At 37.8% G+C, this 15,542-nt stretch overlaps 1 pseudogene; it reads right to left on the bottom strand.

The window, feature by feature from the left end:
• Nucleotides 1-8,510: 8,510 nt before the first annotated feature.
• LOC143668201 (survival of motor neuron protein pseudogene) lies at nucleotides 8,511-9,983 on the bottom strand (annotated as a pseudogene).
• Between the last annotated feature and the right edge of the window lie 5,559 nt (nucleotides 9,984-15,542).

Here is a 15,542-nt window from a genome sequence, read left to right as displayed (position 1 = left end):
TTTCATTTATTTCTGCTCTAATCTTTGTTATTTCTTTCCTTTTGCTTGCTTTGGGATTAGTTTGCTGTTCTTTCTCCAGTTCTTCCAAGTGGACAGTTAATTCCTGCATTTGTGCCTTTTCTTCTTTTCTGATATAGGCATTTAGAGCAATAAATTTCCCTCTTAGCACTGCCTTTGCTGCGTCCCATAAGTTTTGATATGTTGTGTTTTCATTTTCATTCGCCTCGAGGTATTTGCTAATTTCTCTAGCAATTTCTTCTTTGACCCACTCGTTGTTTAGGAGTGTGTTGTTGAGCCTCCATGTATTTGTGAATTTTCTGGCACTCTGCCTATTATTGATTTCCAACTTCATTCCTTTATGATCCGAGAAAGTGTTGTGTATGATTTCAATCTTTTTAAATTTGTTAAGACTTGCTTTGTGACCCAGCATATGGTCTATCTTTGAGAATGATCCATAAGCACTTGAGAAAAAGGTGTATCCTGCTGTTGTGGGATGTAATGTCCTATAAATGTCTGTTAAGTCTAGCTCATTTATAGTAATATTCAGGTTCTCTATTTCTTTATTGATCCTCTGTCTAGATGTTCTGTCCATTGATGAGAGTGGGGAATTGAAGTCTCCAACTATTATGGTATATGAGTCTATTTCCCTTTTCAGTGTTTGCAGTGTATTCCTCACGTATTTTGGGGCATTCTGGTTCGGTGCTTAAATATTTATGATTGTTATGTCTTCTTGTTTAATTGTTCCTTTTATTAATAGATAGTGTCCTTCTTTGTCTCTTTTAACTGTTTTACATTTGAAGTCTAATTTGTTGGATATTAGTATAGCCACTCCTGCTCTTTTCTGTTTGTTATTTGCATGAAATATCTTTTCCCAACCTTTCACTTTCAACCTATGTTTATCTTTGGGTCTAAGATGTGTTTCCTGTAGACAGCATATAGAAGGATCCTGTTTTTTAATCCATTCTGCCAGTCTATGTCTTTTGATTGGGGAATTCAGTCCATTAACATTTAGTGTTATTACTGTTTGGATAATATTTTCCTCTAACATTTTGCCTTTTGTATTATATATATCATATCTGATTTTCCTTCTTTCTACACTCTTCTCCATACCTCTCTCTTCTGTCTTTTCGTATCTGACTCTAGTGCTCCCTTTAGTATTTCTTGCAGAGCTGGTCTCTTGGTCACAGATTCTCTCAGTGACTTTTTGTCTGAGAATGTCTTAATTTCTCCCTCATTTTTGAAGGACAATTTTGCTGGATATAGGAGTCTTGGTTGGCAGTTTTTCTCTTTTAGTAATTTAAATATATCATCCCACTGTCTTCTAGCTTCCATGGTTTCTGCTGAGAAATCTACACAAAGTCTTATTGGGTTTCCCTTGTATGTGATGGATTGTTTTTCTCTTGCTGCTTTCAAGATCCTCTCTTTCTCTTTGACCTCTGACATTCTAACTAGTAAGTGTCTTGGAGAACGCCTATTTGGGTCTAATCTCTTTGGGGTGCGCTGCACTTCTTGGATCTGTAATTTTAGGTCTTTCGTAAGAGTTGGGAAATTTTCAGTGATAATTTCTTCCATTAGTTTTTCTCCTCCTTTTCCCTTCTCTTCTCCTTCTGGGACACCCACAACACGTATATTTGTGCGCTTCATATTGTCCTTGAGTTCCCTGATACCCTGTTCAAATTTTTCCATTCTTTTCCCGATAGTTTCTGTTTGTTTTTGGAATTCAGATGTTCCATCCTCCAAATCACTAATTCTATCTTCTGTCTCTTTAAATCTATCATTGTAGGTATCCATTGTTTTTTCCATCTTTTCTACTTTATCCTTCACTCCCATAAGTTCTGTGATTTGTTTTTTCAGTTTTTCTATTTCTTCTTTATGTTCAGCCCATGTCTTCTTCATGTCCTCCCTCAATTTATCGATTTCATTTTTGAAGATGTTTTCCATTTCTGTTCGTATATTCAGCATTAGTTGTCTCAGCTCTTGTATCTCATTTGAACTATTGGTTTGTTCCTTTGACTGGGCCATATTCTCAATCTTCTGAGCATGGACCGTTATCTTCTGCTGCTGGCGTCTGGGCATTTAGTCAGATTTCCCTGGGTGTCGGACCCAACAAGGTTGTAAGATTTTTCTGTGAAATCTCTGGGTTCTGTTTTTCTTATCCTGCCCAGTAGGTGGCGCTCGTGGCACACGTTTGTCTCACGTGTTTGGAAGGGATCCCCTCGGTCACTGATCTCCGCGGCCTGGGGATTTCTGATCCAATTCTCTCCGTTGGTTCGGGGGGCCACGCGTGGTGGGGGCGTCAGCCGCCGCGGCTTGAGGGGAACCTGTGGCTGGTCGCCGGCCATAGCGGGCCCGGGGATTTCGCCACCGGACCACAAAGTCGCCCGCGGGGGAGGGGCGTCGGTCACCAGCTGCCGCAGCCTGTGGAATTCCCCACCGGACCAGGAAGCCGCCCACGGGGGAGGGCCACCACGGCTTGGGTAGCCCTCTGATCCGAGACTCGTAGCCGGACCAGGAAGCCGCCCGCAAAAGAGGGACGCCGGCCAGCTCGGCTTGGGAAACTTTCCTCTCTGAGACTCTCAGCCAGCCCGGGAAGGAGGGAGGGAGGAGCTCTGGCCGCCACAGCTGCCGCTGCTCGGGAAATCGCGCGCCACTCGGGGATCTCACCGCAGCCGAGTCTCGCAGTCAGACTAGCCAGTCCATACTGGGATACGCTGTGTGTCCATTCCCTGTCGTGGCCCCGGGATCTGTTCTGCACTGTTTCAGTTCACCTAGTAGTTGCTTTGGAGGAGGAACTAAGACACACCTACCTTACTAAGCCGCCATCTGGGCCCCGCCTCAGTAACTGTTACTTTTAATTTCTATGCAGTACTGTAGGTTGGAGACTTGATTATATTATCTCCATGGAGATGTGACACACTCAATTGTGGGTGTGACCTTTGATTAGAGAGAGATGTGTCCCCACCCATTCCAGGTTGGTCTTGATTAGTTTACTGTAATCTTCTGAAAGAGGAAACATTTTGGAGAAACCTCAAAAATGACAAAACGTAGAGAAATGACGGTGTAGAGAAACAACAGGAGCCACAGAGCCAACAGAATGGATAGAATCTTGGGGAAGCCATTGAAGAAGTCTGAAGAGAAAGCTAGTAGACATTACATGTGCTTTTTTAGGTGGAAAGAAACCTTGAACATTATCGACCTTCCTGGAGTTAAGGTATCTTTTCCTAGATGCCTTAGTTGGACATTTAACAATCTTAGAACTATAAACTGGCAATTTATTAAATTTCCCTTTTGTAAAAACCTTTCCAATTCTGGTATATCGCATTCCAGCAGCTAGCAAACTAACACACTTAATAAATAAAACAGTTTTCAAATTTTCTACTTCATCTTTTAAATATTTCTATTTTTGTTTTATAACATTGGAACAGTATTACACATAAAGAGCATATATAACTTAAATAACTACAACTAAAATATATTTATAAATTATAAATAAATATATTCATTTATTAATAAGTAATTTATAAAGAAAGAAATTGAGGTGTTTACCCAAAAACTTTTCACTGATATCATATGAGTACACCATTAAACTTTTGGTCACCATTGCAGTGTACCATGCACTCTGTTTAATTTTCAAAGAAGGAGGACCTGTGACAAAGAGCAAGAAAGACTAGAGAGTAGCAGAGAGAAAACTTTGATTTAGTGACCAGAATGTATTCCTCTGTCCTGGGATAATATAAATTTTAAACACAGGGGGTCTAAATCCTGAGGAGGTTTCCTTTACCACTGAATTTTACCCTCACCATGACAGTCAGGTACTCTTCTAGGTCAGGGGTCAGCAGACTTTTACTGTAAAGTGCCAGAGTAAATATTTTAGGCTTGTTGACTATATAGTCTATCTCACAACTACTTAACTCTGCCTTGTTAGCACAAAGGTAGCCTTAGACAGTATGTCAACGAATAAGGCCGGCTGTGTGCCAATAAAATTTTATTTACAAAAAAGGCAGCAGGCTGGATTTGGCACAGGGGTCATTGTTTACCAATCCATTCTCCAGACCAAGCCTGATTAAGAAATAGAAGCATTAAAATATTGTATAAGCACTAGAATTACAATAATTTCTAAATTCTCCCGCCTTCCTCAATCATCCCTGCACTACCCCCACCCCCAACACATTAAACACCACATGATAAGGCATAGGGTGAAGAGGAAATGTTGTTAAGAGAGCTTGTTCCCTTTGCCCTTTGTCCTGATAGGTCTCTAATCCTATATTCTTTGAAGTTCTTGACATCTAAAAATCTTTAGTATCTGCCCATATTCACTGAAGAATGGGCTATATTTAGCATCTTATTACCTATCAAAATTAAAAGATCAAATCTAGGTATCAGATAACAGACCCTATCTGATTAGGAAGTTAACCCAAAGCACAAAAAATAACATAATAAATCTCTATATTTTCATCTGCCAGATTAAGTAATTGTTAACACTTGTCAGCCTAGTTTCATCTACCAGTTTATTCTTTCCTTCACCCTTTATCTTGAATTACTGATATAGATAATTTTACCCAAAATTACTTTAATATCTATTGTAAAAAAAATAAGGACTTGTTTCTGACATAAGCACAATGCCATTAATATATCAAATACAATTGCCATACTTTCCCAAACCTTTCAATATGCAATCCATATTTAAATTTCCAAATTGAACAAAAATGTCTTTTCATGGATGGTTCTTTGAATCTTGAAAACAAGATTCAACATGGTATTCAATTATTCTATTATTTGGTCTCTTTTAGACTAGGACAGTCTCCCTGCCTCTTTTTTTTTTTTCTTCACCTGTCAGTGATTGATTAGAGAAACTAGGTCATTTGTCTTGAAGAATGTCTAGTATTCTGATTTGTCTGATTGTTTCTTTGTGGTATTGTTTAATTTGTACCCTATCCCCTATATTTCTTTTTTTCATAAACTTTTTTTTATTGTATAATATAACATATATACAAATCAAAGAAAGAAAAAAGCAATAGCTTTCAAAGCACTCTTCAACAAGTAGTTACAGGACAGATCCCAGAGTTTGTCATGGGCTACCATACCATCATCTCAGATTTTAAATTCTAGCTGCTCTAGAATATGGGAGGCCAGAAGGAATGAATATTTTTTATCATCACAATCGGCTTTTTTGTCTTTTTTTGTGAAAAATAACATATATACATAAAAACAATAAATTTCAAAGGACAGCACAACAATTAGTTGTAGAACAGAGTTCAGAGTTCGGTATGGGTTACAATTCTACAATTTTAAGTTTTTACTTCTAGCTGCTCTAAGATACTGGAAACTCAAAGAAATATCAGTTTAATGATTCAGCAATCATAATCATTTGTTAAACCTGATCTCCTCTGTAAACTCCACCATCACCTTTGCTCTTTCTATCCCACTCTTTAGGGATATATGGCCATTCTAAATTTTTCATGTTGGAAGGGGCTGTCAGTAATATGGGGTAGGGAGATGCAACTACCTGGTGTTCTGAAGAGGCCGGGCCCTCTAGGTTTCACGACTTATCTGGTCTAGGGACCCATCTGGAGATTGTAGGTTTATGGAATGTTAGCCTAGTGCTTCATGGATACACACACATCTACATTTTGCTAAGCCCTTTTAAACTACATAGGAGACATTATAGCCTTTCACTCCTAAATACTTCAGCATGCAGATTTTTTTTAAAAAGACATTTTCCTATAAACTATAATACTCATCACAGCTCATACAATTGGCAATAATTATCTCATCTCATTTAAAATCCAGTCCATATTTAGATTTCCTCAATGTCCCCCATATGAACTAGTGCATATGAACTTTGTAGAATCTTACGTATTGTCCTAGGTATTCTTTAGGATCAGCTGTAATGGTTTTGGTTGGGGGTTGGCAAGTTATGATAGGTAGCAATGACTAACTGAAGGTTGCATAAGAATGACCTCCAGAGTAGCCCCTTGACTCTATTTGAACTCTCTCAGCCACTGATACCTTATCTGTTATACTTTTTTCCCCCTTTGGTCAGGATGAAATTGTTGATCCCAAGCTGCCAGGAAGACTTTCACCCCTGGATGTCATGTACCACATGGGGGGAGGGTAATGATTTCACTTACAGAGTTGGGCTTAAAAGAATGAGGGCACATATGAGCCACAAAAGAAGTATCACTATATTTCTTAAACTAGAAAAAGCTTAGTTAGATTTAGATTCAACTTTTTGGGCCAGACTGTTTGTGCTGTATACTCCATATTATATCATACCTAGCAACACATAATAGGCAGTTGTCCAACTTTTAGTAAAACATAATATTGGTCACTGGTTTTTGGTGGTGGCAACTTGACCTTTCCATTGTTAAAGATTCCCATCGATTTTTCTTCTAATTGTTTTGCCATCCAATGATTACTCCTTAGATCAATTATTTGGAGGGCAAAATTAGGATTTTCTAATTCTATCATTTTTTTTATAACAATCTCTGGAAGTTTTCTCAAAATAACTTTTATTAACTGGGACTATTTTAAATACGTTATTCAAGATAAACAGAATAAAGTCTTATTTTTTTCTAATTGTCATCTTTTGAAGTAATAAGTCTGTGCCCTAAGCTTCTGCAATGGTTTCTGTTGACTTTTTGTTAATTTTGTGTGTGTTTCTCTCTATGTTTGAATATCAAATGACTCACATATTTAAATAAAATCAATGCTTTATAATCAATTATGGTCATTGTTTTTATGCTCAAATAATTTCATCTTTAGCTAGTGGGCTCCACTCAAGCTGGGTCTTATATCCTTTTGACTTGCACACATTCCAGTTTGATAGCTTCCTTGCTTTTTAAAAAAAATTAGTTAAAATAGTAGACATTTTTATTATGTATTTTTCAAACATGCAGGAAATAGAAAAAAACAGTACATACCACTTAGATTCAATAACTAACATTTTGCCATATACGCTTCATGGATACACACACATCTACATTTTGCTAAGCCATTTTAAACTACATAGGAGACATTATAGCATTTCACTCCTAAATACTTCAGCATGCAGATTTTTTTTTAAAAAGACATTTTCCTATAAACTCTAATACTCATCACAGCTCATACAATTGGCAATAATTATCTCATCTCATTTAAAATCCAGTCCATATTTAGATTTCCTCAATGTCCTCCATCTTTTATAGATGGTCTTTCAAACCTGGGTCCAATTCAGGATGCCACACTGCATTTAGCTGTTTTGTCTTTTTGGTATCTTTTGATCCAAAATAATTACCTACTGTGCTGGTTTGAAATGATGTATGTATGCTAGAAAAGCCATGCTTTAATCCTAATCCTATTTTGTAAAGGCAGCCGTTTCTTCTAATCCTTATTCAGTATTGTATGTTTGAAACTAATTAGAACATCTCCCTGGAGATGTGATTTAATCATGAGTGGTTGTTATGCTGGATAAGCTGGAGGTATGTCTCCACCCATTTGGGTGGGTCTTGATCAGTTTCTGAAGTCCTATAAAAGAGGAAACATTTTGGAGAATGAGAGCGATTCAGAGAGAGCAGAGCAGAACGACATAGCCACGAGAAACAGAGTCCACCAGCCAGTGACCTTAGGAGATGAAGAAGGAAAATGCCCCCCGGGGAGCTTCATGAAACAGAAAGCCAGGAGAGAAAGTTAGCAGATGACACCATGTTTGCCACGTGCCTTTTCAGATGAGCAAGAAATCCTGGCCATGTTTGCCATGTGTCATCTCACTTGAGAGAGAAACCCTGAACTTCATTGACCTTCTTGAACCAAGGTATCTTTCCCTGGATGCCTTAGATTGGACATTTCTATAGACCTGTTTTAATTGGGACATTTTCTTGGCCTTACAACTGTCAACTAGCAACTTATTAAATTCCCCCTGTAAAACGCCATTCTGGTATACTGCATTCTGGCAGCTAGTAAACTAGAACACCTACTCTACCACCCTTTTTCTTTCATGACACTGATCTTTTTTAAGAAATGAGACCAGTTATTTTCTACAACACTCCACATTCTGAGTGTCTCATTGCTTCTTTTGTGGTGTCATTTAGCATTTTCCTTTCTCCCCTATGTTTCTAGTAAATGGGAACTTAGATCTAAATGCTTGATTAAATTCTGGTTAACCTTTTTTGATCAGAGCACTTCATAAGTAATACTCTGTACTTCGTATAGTATTACACATCAGAAAGCTCATCTGGTTGTCTGACTAAAAGTGATACAAAGTTTCATCATTGATTCTAGGGATCTCTTTATTATAAAGATACGTTTTCTCATACACAGCCAGTTAGCGAGTATGTGGTAAGATGATACTTTGGCATCATGAGCAAACTCTAATGGGGTTGGGAATCAATCTTTTATCTGATAGTTTTGGCACCAAAATATTTTAAATGTTTTTTACTACATTAGCATTTAAATTTTAAATATTTGTTTTCTGCAAGCCACAAAATATGTACAAAAGTGAAATCACTTGTATAGTGATGGCAGACTTACTCCTAATTGAAATGTGAACATCTTCCTTCTTTTTGATTTGGTTTGAAACCCATGTAGTAGATGGTATTATAGCCACTCATGTACCACCAAGAGATTAACATGCTTCCCAAAGCATCAGCATCATCAAGAGAACCTAGACATATGGAAGGTGGAGGGGGAATTATTGGTGGTCCAGAAGGAAGTGGAGGCAGCCAGCATGATAGGAAGGGGATGGTGGTGGTGGGGATGGGCTTTTGAATTTTTAAAAAAATTCATGTATGTATTATATATTTAAAACCATGTAATCATCCAAAGTGTACAATCAGTGGTTCACAATATCATCATATAGCTATGCATTTAGCATCACAATGGACTTTTTTTCTTTTTTATTAAAAATAACATATATACAAAAAAGCAAGAAATTTCAAAACACATTGCAACAATTAGTTACAGAACAGCTTTTAGAGTTTGATATGGGTTACAATTCCACAATTTTAGGTTTTTACTTCTTAGTAAAAGTAAAGTACTTTTACTAAAGTACTTAGCTGCTCTAAGTAAAAGTAAAGTACTTTCACTAAAATACTTAGCTGCTCTAAGATACCAGAGACTAAAAGAAATATCAATATAATGTTCAGCAATCATACTCATTTGTTAAGCCCTACCTTCTCTCTATATAACTTCATCTCACCTTTCTTTCTTCTACTCTTTAGACGTATTTGAGCTATGGCCATTCTAACTTTTTCATGTTGGAAGGGACTGTTGATAATATGGGTTAGGGGGATGGAACTATTTGATATTCTGGAGAGGCTATGGGCCATTGAATTTTAGGCCTGGCTTTCCGGATCCTGGCATAGGTGGTGATGGAGGCAGAAAAGAGTTCCGTGAAGTAGCTTTAGACTTTATGTTGTCTGGTTTATTTCCAGGACACTTGGAGGAGTTCTTTCTTTCCTCTGTTGAAAGTTGACTCTCATTTTTCATTCACCTGAGCATTCTGTTCTACATTATTAACTCCTTCAAAAGATGGGAAAAGTAAATCAGACATTTTGTTCCTTTTTATTTTATTTCCATTCCTGGTGTAAACCACAATGCAGGTATCTCTCTTAAAATCAACTGAAGCAATGGTAGCTGAGTAAATGCAGTAGTCTTCTGACCAAACGGCAGAACACTTGTCACCAACTTTCCACTCTTTCAATGAAGTTGTGATTTCTGTCTTTCTTTTTTTTTCTAATTCTTCTTAACAAGTTTGCTGCTAGGTGTGCCTTTTGGTTTGTCTGAAGCATCAAAAATGTCACCATTCTTTAGAGCACATGTAAATGAAGCCAGGGCTTTACACAGGCTTTTATCAATGTTGTATCATCCCAAATGTCAGAATCATCACTCTGCCCTGTGTCCCACCAGGTCAACACCGAGTCCTACTGCTCAGGGATGCGTCTGCTGCCACTGCCGCCATGTCCATTGCTATGGTGAGTCTTTTGTCTAATATGTCTTCTTATCATAACAAGATGTCCAAGACTCATTTTATACACTTGATCCAGGACTGAATGCAGCCGTTTCTTTCAAGGTTGAATGATAAGTAGAGATCACAATCTGGTTCTAGGGGTGGCCATTGCTTCTAGATCTTCTCAGTAAATATAAAATAAAAGAAATTAACCTTACATTAAAGAAAATTTCAAATATATACAAGAGTAGAGATAACAGCAAAATAATTCCCTTATGTACCATCATCCAATTTCAACAGATATGAATACTCTGCTCATCTTATTTCATCTAGTTCCCACATTTTCTATTAAAATCTCTTACAAATCTATAATAGAAAAATAATCAAGGGACAGGAACTAAAAATTTCATAAATGAGGAACTAAAAATGGTCAATAAACTTGAAAAGATGTGTGAATTCACAGTAATTCATTTTCAGATTTAAAAAAGTAATGCAGTTGGAAAAGTGATTATCCCCATTGTTGAATAGGTTATAAAAAAATGGAACTTTCCTACAATGCTGCTGGAAATACGAATTAATGCAAGCTTTCTGGATATCAATTTAGCAAATCATGTAAAAACTTTTAAAATATACTTCTTTCTATTTGGGGTGTGGTTAAGCTGCTATAATAAAGACTCTAAAATGCAACAACTTTAATAAGATGGAAGTTTACTTCTTTTTCTCTGCAACTTGAAGTCGTCCAGGGGCATTGGCTAGCAGAAGGGCTGTGCCATACTATAAGATCTTATCATCATGTGCATAATCAAAGCTGGGTCATCACCACATCTGAGTTCCAGCTGGCAGGGAAGGGGAAAGATCATGGAGGAGACATGCCCAGTGTTTTAAGGTCCAGGCTTGTATGTGGCATACATCACTTCCTCTTGCCTTCCATTGGTAAGAATGTACTCACATGGCCATACCTATCTGCAAGAAAGTCTGGGAAATGTAGACTAGTTTGGCAGTCAAGTATTTAGGAAGAATGGACCCCTAGTAGTCCTCACCATACCATGGACCCAGTAATTATCTTCCTAAGAATTTAATTTTTTTAAATGATGAATACTCCCACAGATCATTCTTCAATCATCACAGTTTTGTGTATAATTGCAAATTTTGAATCAATAGGAATGTCCAAATACTGGATTATTTAAATAGATTATCATTGCAATCATAGAAGGCAAACTATTTCATGTAACACAGTGGCCAATTTGAAAGGATTATATACCCTAAAAAAGCCATATTTTAATCTTGATCCAACTTGTGGAGGCAGCCATTGCTTTTAAACCCTATTCAGTACTGTAGCTTGGAAACCTGATTAGTTTATCTCCATGGAGATGTGACCCACCCAATTGTGGGTGCTAACCTATGATTAGAGGGAGATGTGACTCCACTCATTCTAGGTGGGTCTTTATTAGTTTGCTGGGATACTTTAAGAAGGAACCATTTTGGAAAATGCTTCAGAGCCATGACAGAGCCATGAGCACCACGAGAGCCCACACAGCTAGAGACCTTTGGAGATGAAGAAGGAAAATGCCCCTGGGGAGCTCCATGAAACAAAAAGCCTGGAGAGAAAGCTAGCTGAAGTTTCCATGTTTGCCATATGCTTTCCAGTTGAGAGAGAAACCCTGACTGCATCGGCCTTCTTGAACCTAGGTATCTTTCCCTGGATACCTTAGATGGGACATTTCTATAGCTTTGCTTTAATTTTGTATGTTTTCATGGCCTTGGAACGGTAAATTGCAACGTCATAAATTTCCCTTTTTAAAAACCATTCCTTTTCTGGTTTATCATATTCTGTCAGCTAGCAAACTAGAATAGATTTTGGTACCAGAGATGTGGGGCACTGCAGTTTGTAAACACCAAACATGTTGGAATGGCTTTCTAAATGGATAAGGGGAAGATTCTGGAAGAGTTGTGAAGAGCTTGATAGAGAAGGCCTAGAATGCTTTGAAGAGACTGTTGGTAGAAATGTGGGCTAAAGATACTTCTGATAAAGACCTTAGACAGAAATGAGGCATATGTTATTATAAACTGGAAGGAAGGTAATCCTTGTTTTAAAATGGCAAAGAATCTGGCAAAGTTGACTAGTAGCTTTGGTGGGAAGAAAGATTTTAAAAACCATGAACTTGGATGTTTAGCCAAAGAGATTTCCAAATTAAATGTGGAAAGTGTGGCCTGGTTTCTCCTTGCAGCCTATAGCAAAAGGTAACAGGAAAGAGATAAGCTGAGAACTGAACTTTTGGGTACAAAGAAACCAGAAATTGATGTTCTAGAAAATTCTAGGCTTCCAGGAAGGGAAATCCCAGAGAATGGTGCCCCATGTGAAGATTTGGCAACATGTGAATTCTCAGACATTTCAGAAAAAGCCAGGATTGGAGATGGAGTTATACAGGAAGGATTTGTGGAAACTCCTTCTATCTGATGGGCATGTTCTGAGACTACTGCATAGAAAGCCAACAAGAGTGTTATTGGATCTGTATAAATGCAACTTCTGCCAGTCTGGACTGAAAATTTTAGGAAAAGGGCAAAGTGAAGGTAGGATGTCTTCAGAGGCAGACCCATGGAGGCTAAGATCTGAGGTCAGAAACCTTAGGCCAGGAGAGCAGACCCACCAAGTACTTGGAGAGGATGAGTTTTCCCTGAGAGCAGAGGGTGGGCCTTCTACCTCTTGACAGTGGAAGAGTTGTGCTGCTTCAGGTTTTGGAGAGGGTGGAGCACATTCCTTGGGGGTTGGGGAGAGCCTGGCTATCACCACATGGAGGGGTTGATCGTGTGCCCCGGAGATGGCAGAGAGGCCAGGTGTGGCCCTAATGGTTGGAGAGGGTGGAGCTGAGAAAAAATGGTCTCCCCAGTGTCCTTCAGGTTGCATTTAGCGAGAGGCAGTCCACTGTGTAGGCCCTTGGAAAGGGTGGAACTGCCGCTTTCTAAAGCCTGTAGATAAATGACTCACAGATTTTGAAATCTCATAGACTTTGCCCTGCTGGTTTTCAAAACTGCTTGGATCTGGTGACCCCTGTGTTCTTTCCAATTTCTCCCCATAGAAAATGGAAATATGACTGTCCCTCCTTTGTATATTGGCAACAAATACTTGTTCTGAGTTTTACAGGTCCAGAGCTGAAGGAAAATTTTCCTTAGAAAAGACCATACCTGTAGCTGATTTTGAGATTCTGTACTGTTTCTAACTTTGTATTGCATTCGTATTGTTACTGAATGGTTTAAAGCTTTCTGATATTGTGATGAAATGAATGCATTTTGTATATGGAAAAAAAAACCTATCTTTTTTAGCGTCCAGAGAGTGGAATGTGGCAGTTTGATAGGATTATGCTCCCTAGAAAAGCCATGTTTTAATCCTGATCCATCTCATAGAGGCAGCCATTTCTTTTAATCCCTGTCCAGTACTGTAGGTTGGAAACCTGATTAATTTATCTCCTTGGAGATGTGACCCTTCCAATTGTGAGTAACCTTTGATTAGAGAGAGATGTGATCATGGGACTTGATTAGTATATGCAAATTCTTCAAGAAGGAACCATTTTGGAAAATGCTTCAGAGCCACGACAGAGCCATGAGCACCATGAGAGCCCACGTAGAGAGCTTTGAAGATGAAGAAGGGTAATGCCCCTGGGGGAGCTTTGTGAAACAAGAAGCCTGGAGAGAAAGCTTGCAGAAGTCACCATGTTCATTACATACCTTTCCAGTTGAGAGAGGAAACCCTGAATGCCATTGCTCTCCTTGAACCTAGGTATCTTTACCTGGGTGCCTTAGATGGGACTATAGGTCTTGCTTTAATGTTGGATGTTTTCATGGTCTTGGAACTGAAAACTTGGAGCCTAATAATCACCCCTTTTAAAAGCTGTTCCATTTCTAGTATATTGCCTTCCAGCAGCTAGCAAACTAGAACACATGGTATAATAATTAGTCAAACGAGGTAGCTTAACATTATCTCCTATGGTTTATTCATCAAGGTATATGTTTGTTACATTTTTAGAAATTCTCTCTTAAAATAGTTTCAAACCTGCAGGAGAGTTACTAAAAAACCAGAAAACTCCAACATATGCCTTCCCAGATGCCCAGCATTTTTTCCTTTTGACATTTTGCCACATATTTTGTATCATTGTACCCTATCTATCTATCTATCTATCTATCTATCTATCTATCTATCTATCTATCTATCTACCTATCTATCTATCCATACCTACCCCTCATCTATTTTCTAAACATCTGAGAATAATGTATGCATCATGTTCTTTTAAAACAATTAAAAATGGGCGGGCCGCGGTGGCTCAGCGGGCAAAGTGCTTGCCTGCCATGCCGGAGGACCTCGGTTCGATTCCCGGCCCCAGCCCATGTAAAAAACAAACAAACAAACAAAATACAATAAAACAAGAAAATGTTTAAAGATGTTTCCCTTTCTTCCTTCCTTCCTTCCTTCTCTCTGTCTTTCCTTCCCTTCCTCCCTCTCTCTTTAAAAAAAAAAAAAAAAAAAAAAAAACCATTAAAAATGATTACTCCCATGTAAATTTCCTAAGAACAAAAATATTCATTTATTAACCACATTAAGTGTAGTTATTAAGTCCAAGAAATTTAACATTAATATAAAGCATACAATCTTTATCTCAACTGTTTCAATTGTCCTAATAATATCTCTTTGGGCATTATCTCCTCCATTATTAGATCCAGTCCAGGAACATAATTGTCATTTTCTTTGGGGTCTTTCTCGCTTTTTAAAGAATTGTTCTAACATAAATACAATGTAAAATTTCCTATCTCAACCACTCCCAAACAGACAATTCAGTGGCAATAATCACAATCACAAAGTTTTGCTAAAATCATTACCAACCATTACAAAAATTTTTTGAATGCCCCAAATAAAAACCTAGAACCCCTTATGCATTAACTCTCCATTAACTCCCCATCCCACCCCCTCATTCCTGCTAAGGCGCACTGTACTTCCTGTCTCTATGAATTTTTCTTTCTAGTTATTTAATATAAGTGGACCATATAATATCTGTCCTTTTGTTTCTAGCTTATTTCACTCAACATGATGTCTTAAATGTTCATGTATCTTGTAGCTTGTATCAGAACTTCATTGGTTTTTAATTTAAAAATGTTCTCTTCTATGTATATACACATTTTATTTGTCTACTCATCTGTTGATGGACGTTTGGGTTGCTTCCACTTTTAGTTTTGTAGAAAATGCTGCTATGAACAGTGTTGTACAAATACCTGTTCAAGTCTCTGCTTTCAGTTATTTTGGATATACGATTGACTGTACCATTTTACATTCCCACTAACAATGTAAAAGGATTCCTATTTTTCCACATATTCACCAGTACTTATTTTCCTTTTTTAAAGGATGTTAGCCATTCTAGTGGGAGTGAGGTGGTATCTCGTGATTTTGTTTGTCTTACATTTCTCTTATGATAATGACGTTGATCATCTTTTCTTGTGCTTATTGGCCAGTTGTATACCTTCTTTGGAGAAATTTCTATTCGGGTCCTTTGTCCATTTTTCAATTGAGGTTGTTTGTCTTTTTATTATTGAGTTGTAGGAGTTCTTTATATATCCTGGATATTAAATCCTT

Source organism: Tamandua tetradactyla, chromosome 24 (genome assembly GCF_023851605.1).
Source record: "Tamandua tetradactyla isolate mTamTet1 chromosome 24, mTamTet1.pri, whole genome shotgun sequence".
NCBI lineage: Eukaryota > Metazoa > Chordata > Mammalia > Pilosa > Myrmecophagidae > Tamandua > Tamandua tetradactyla.
Note: the sequence above shows the minus strand (reverse complement) of the source record. Positions and strands in the feature narration are given on the sequence as shown.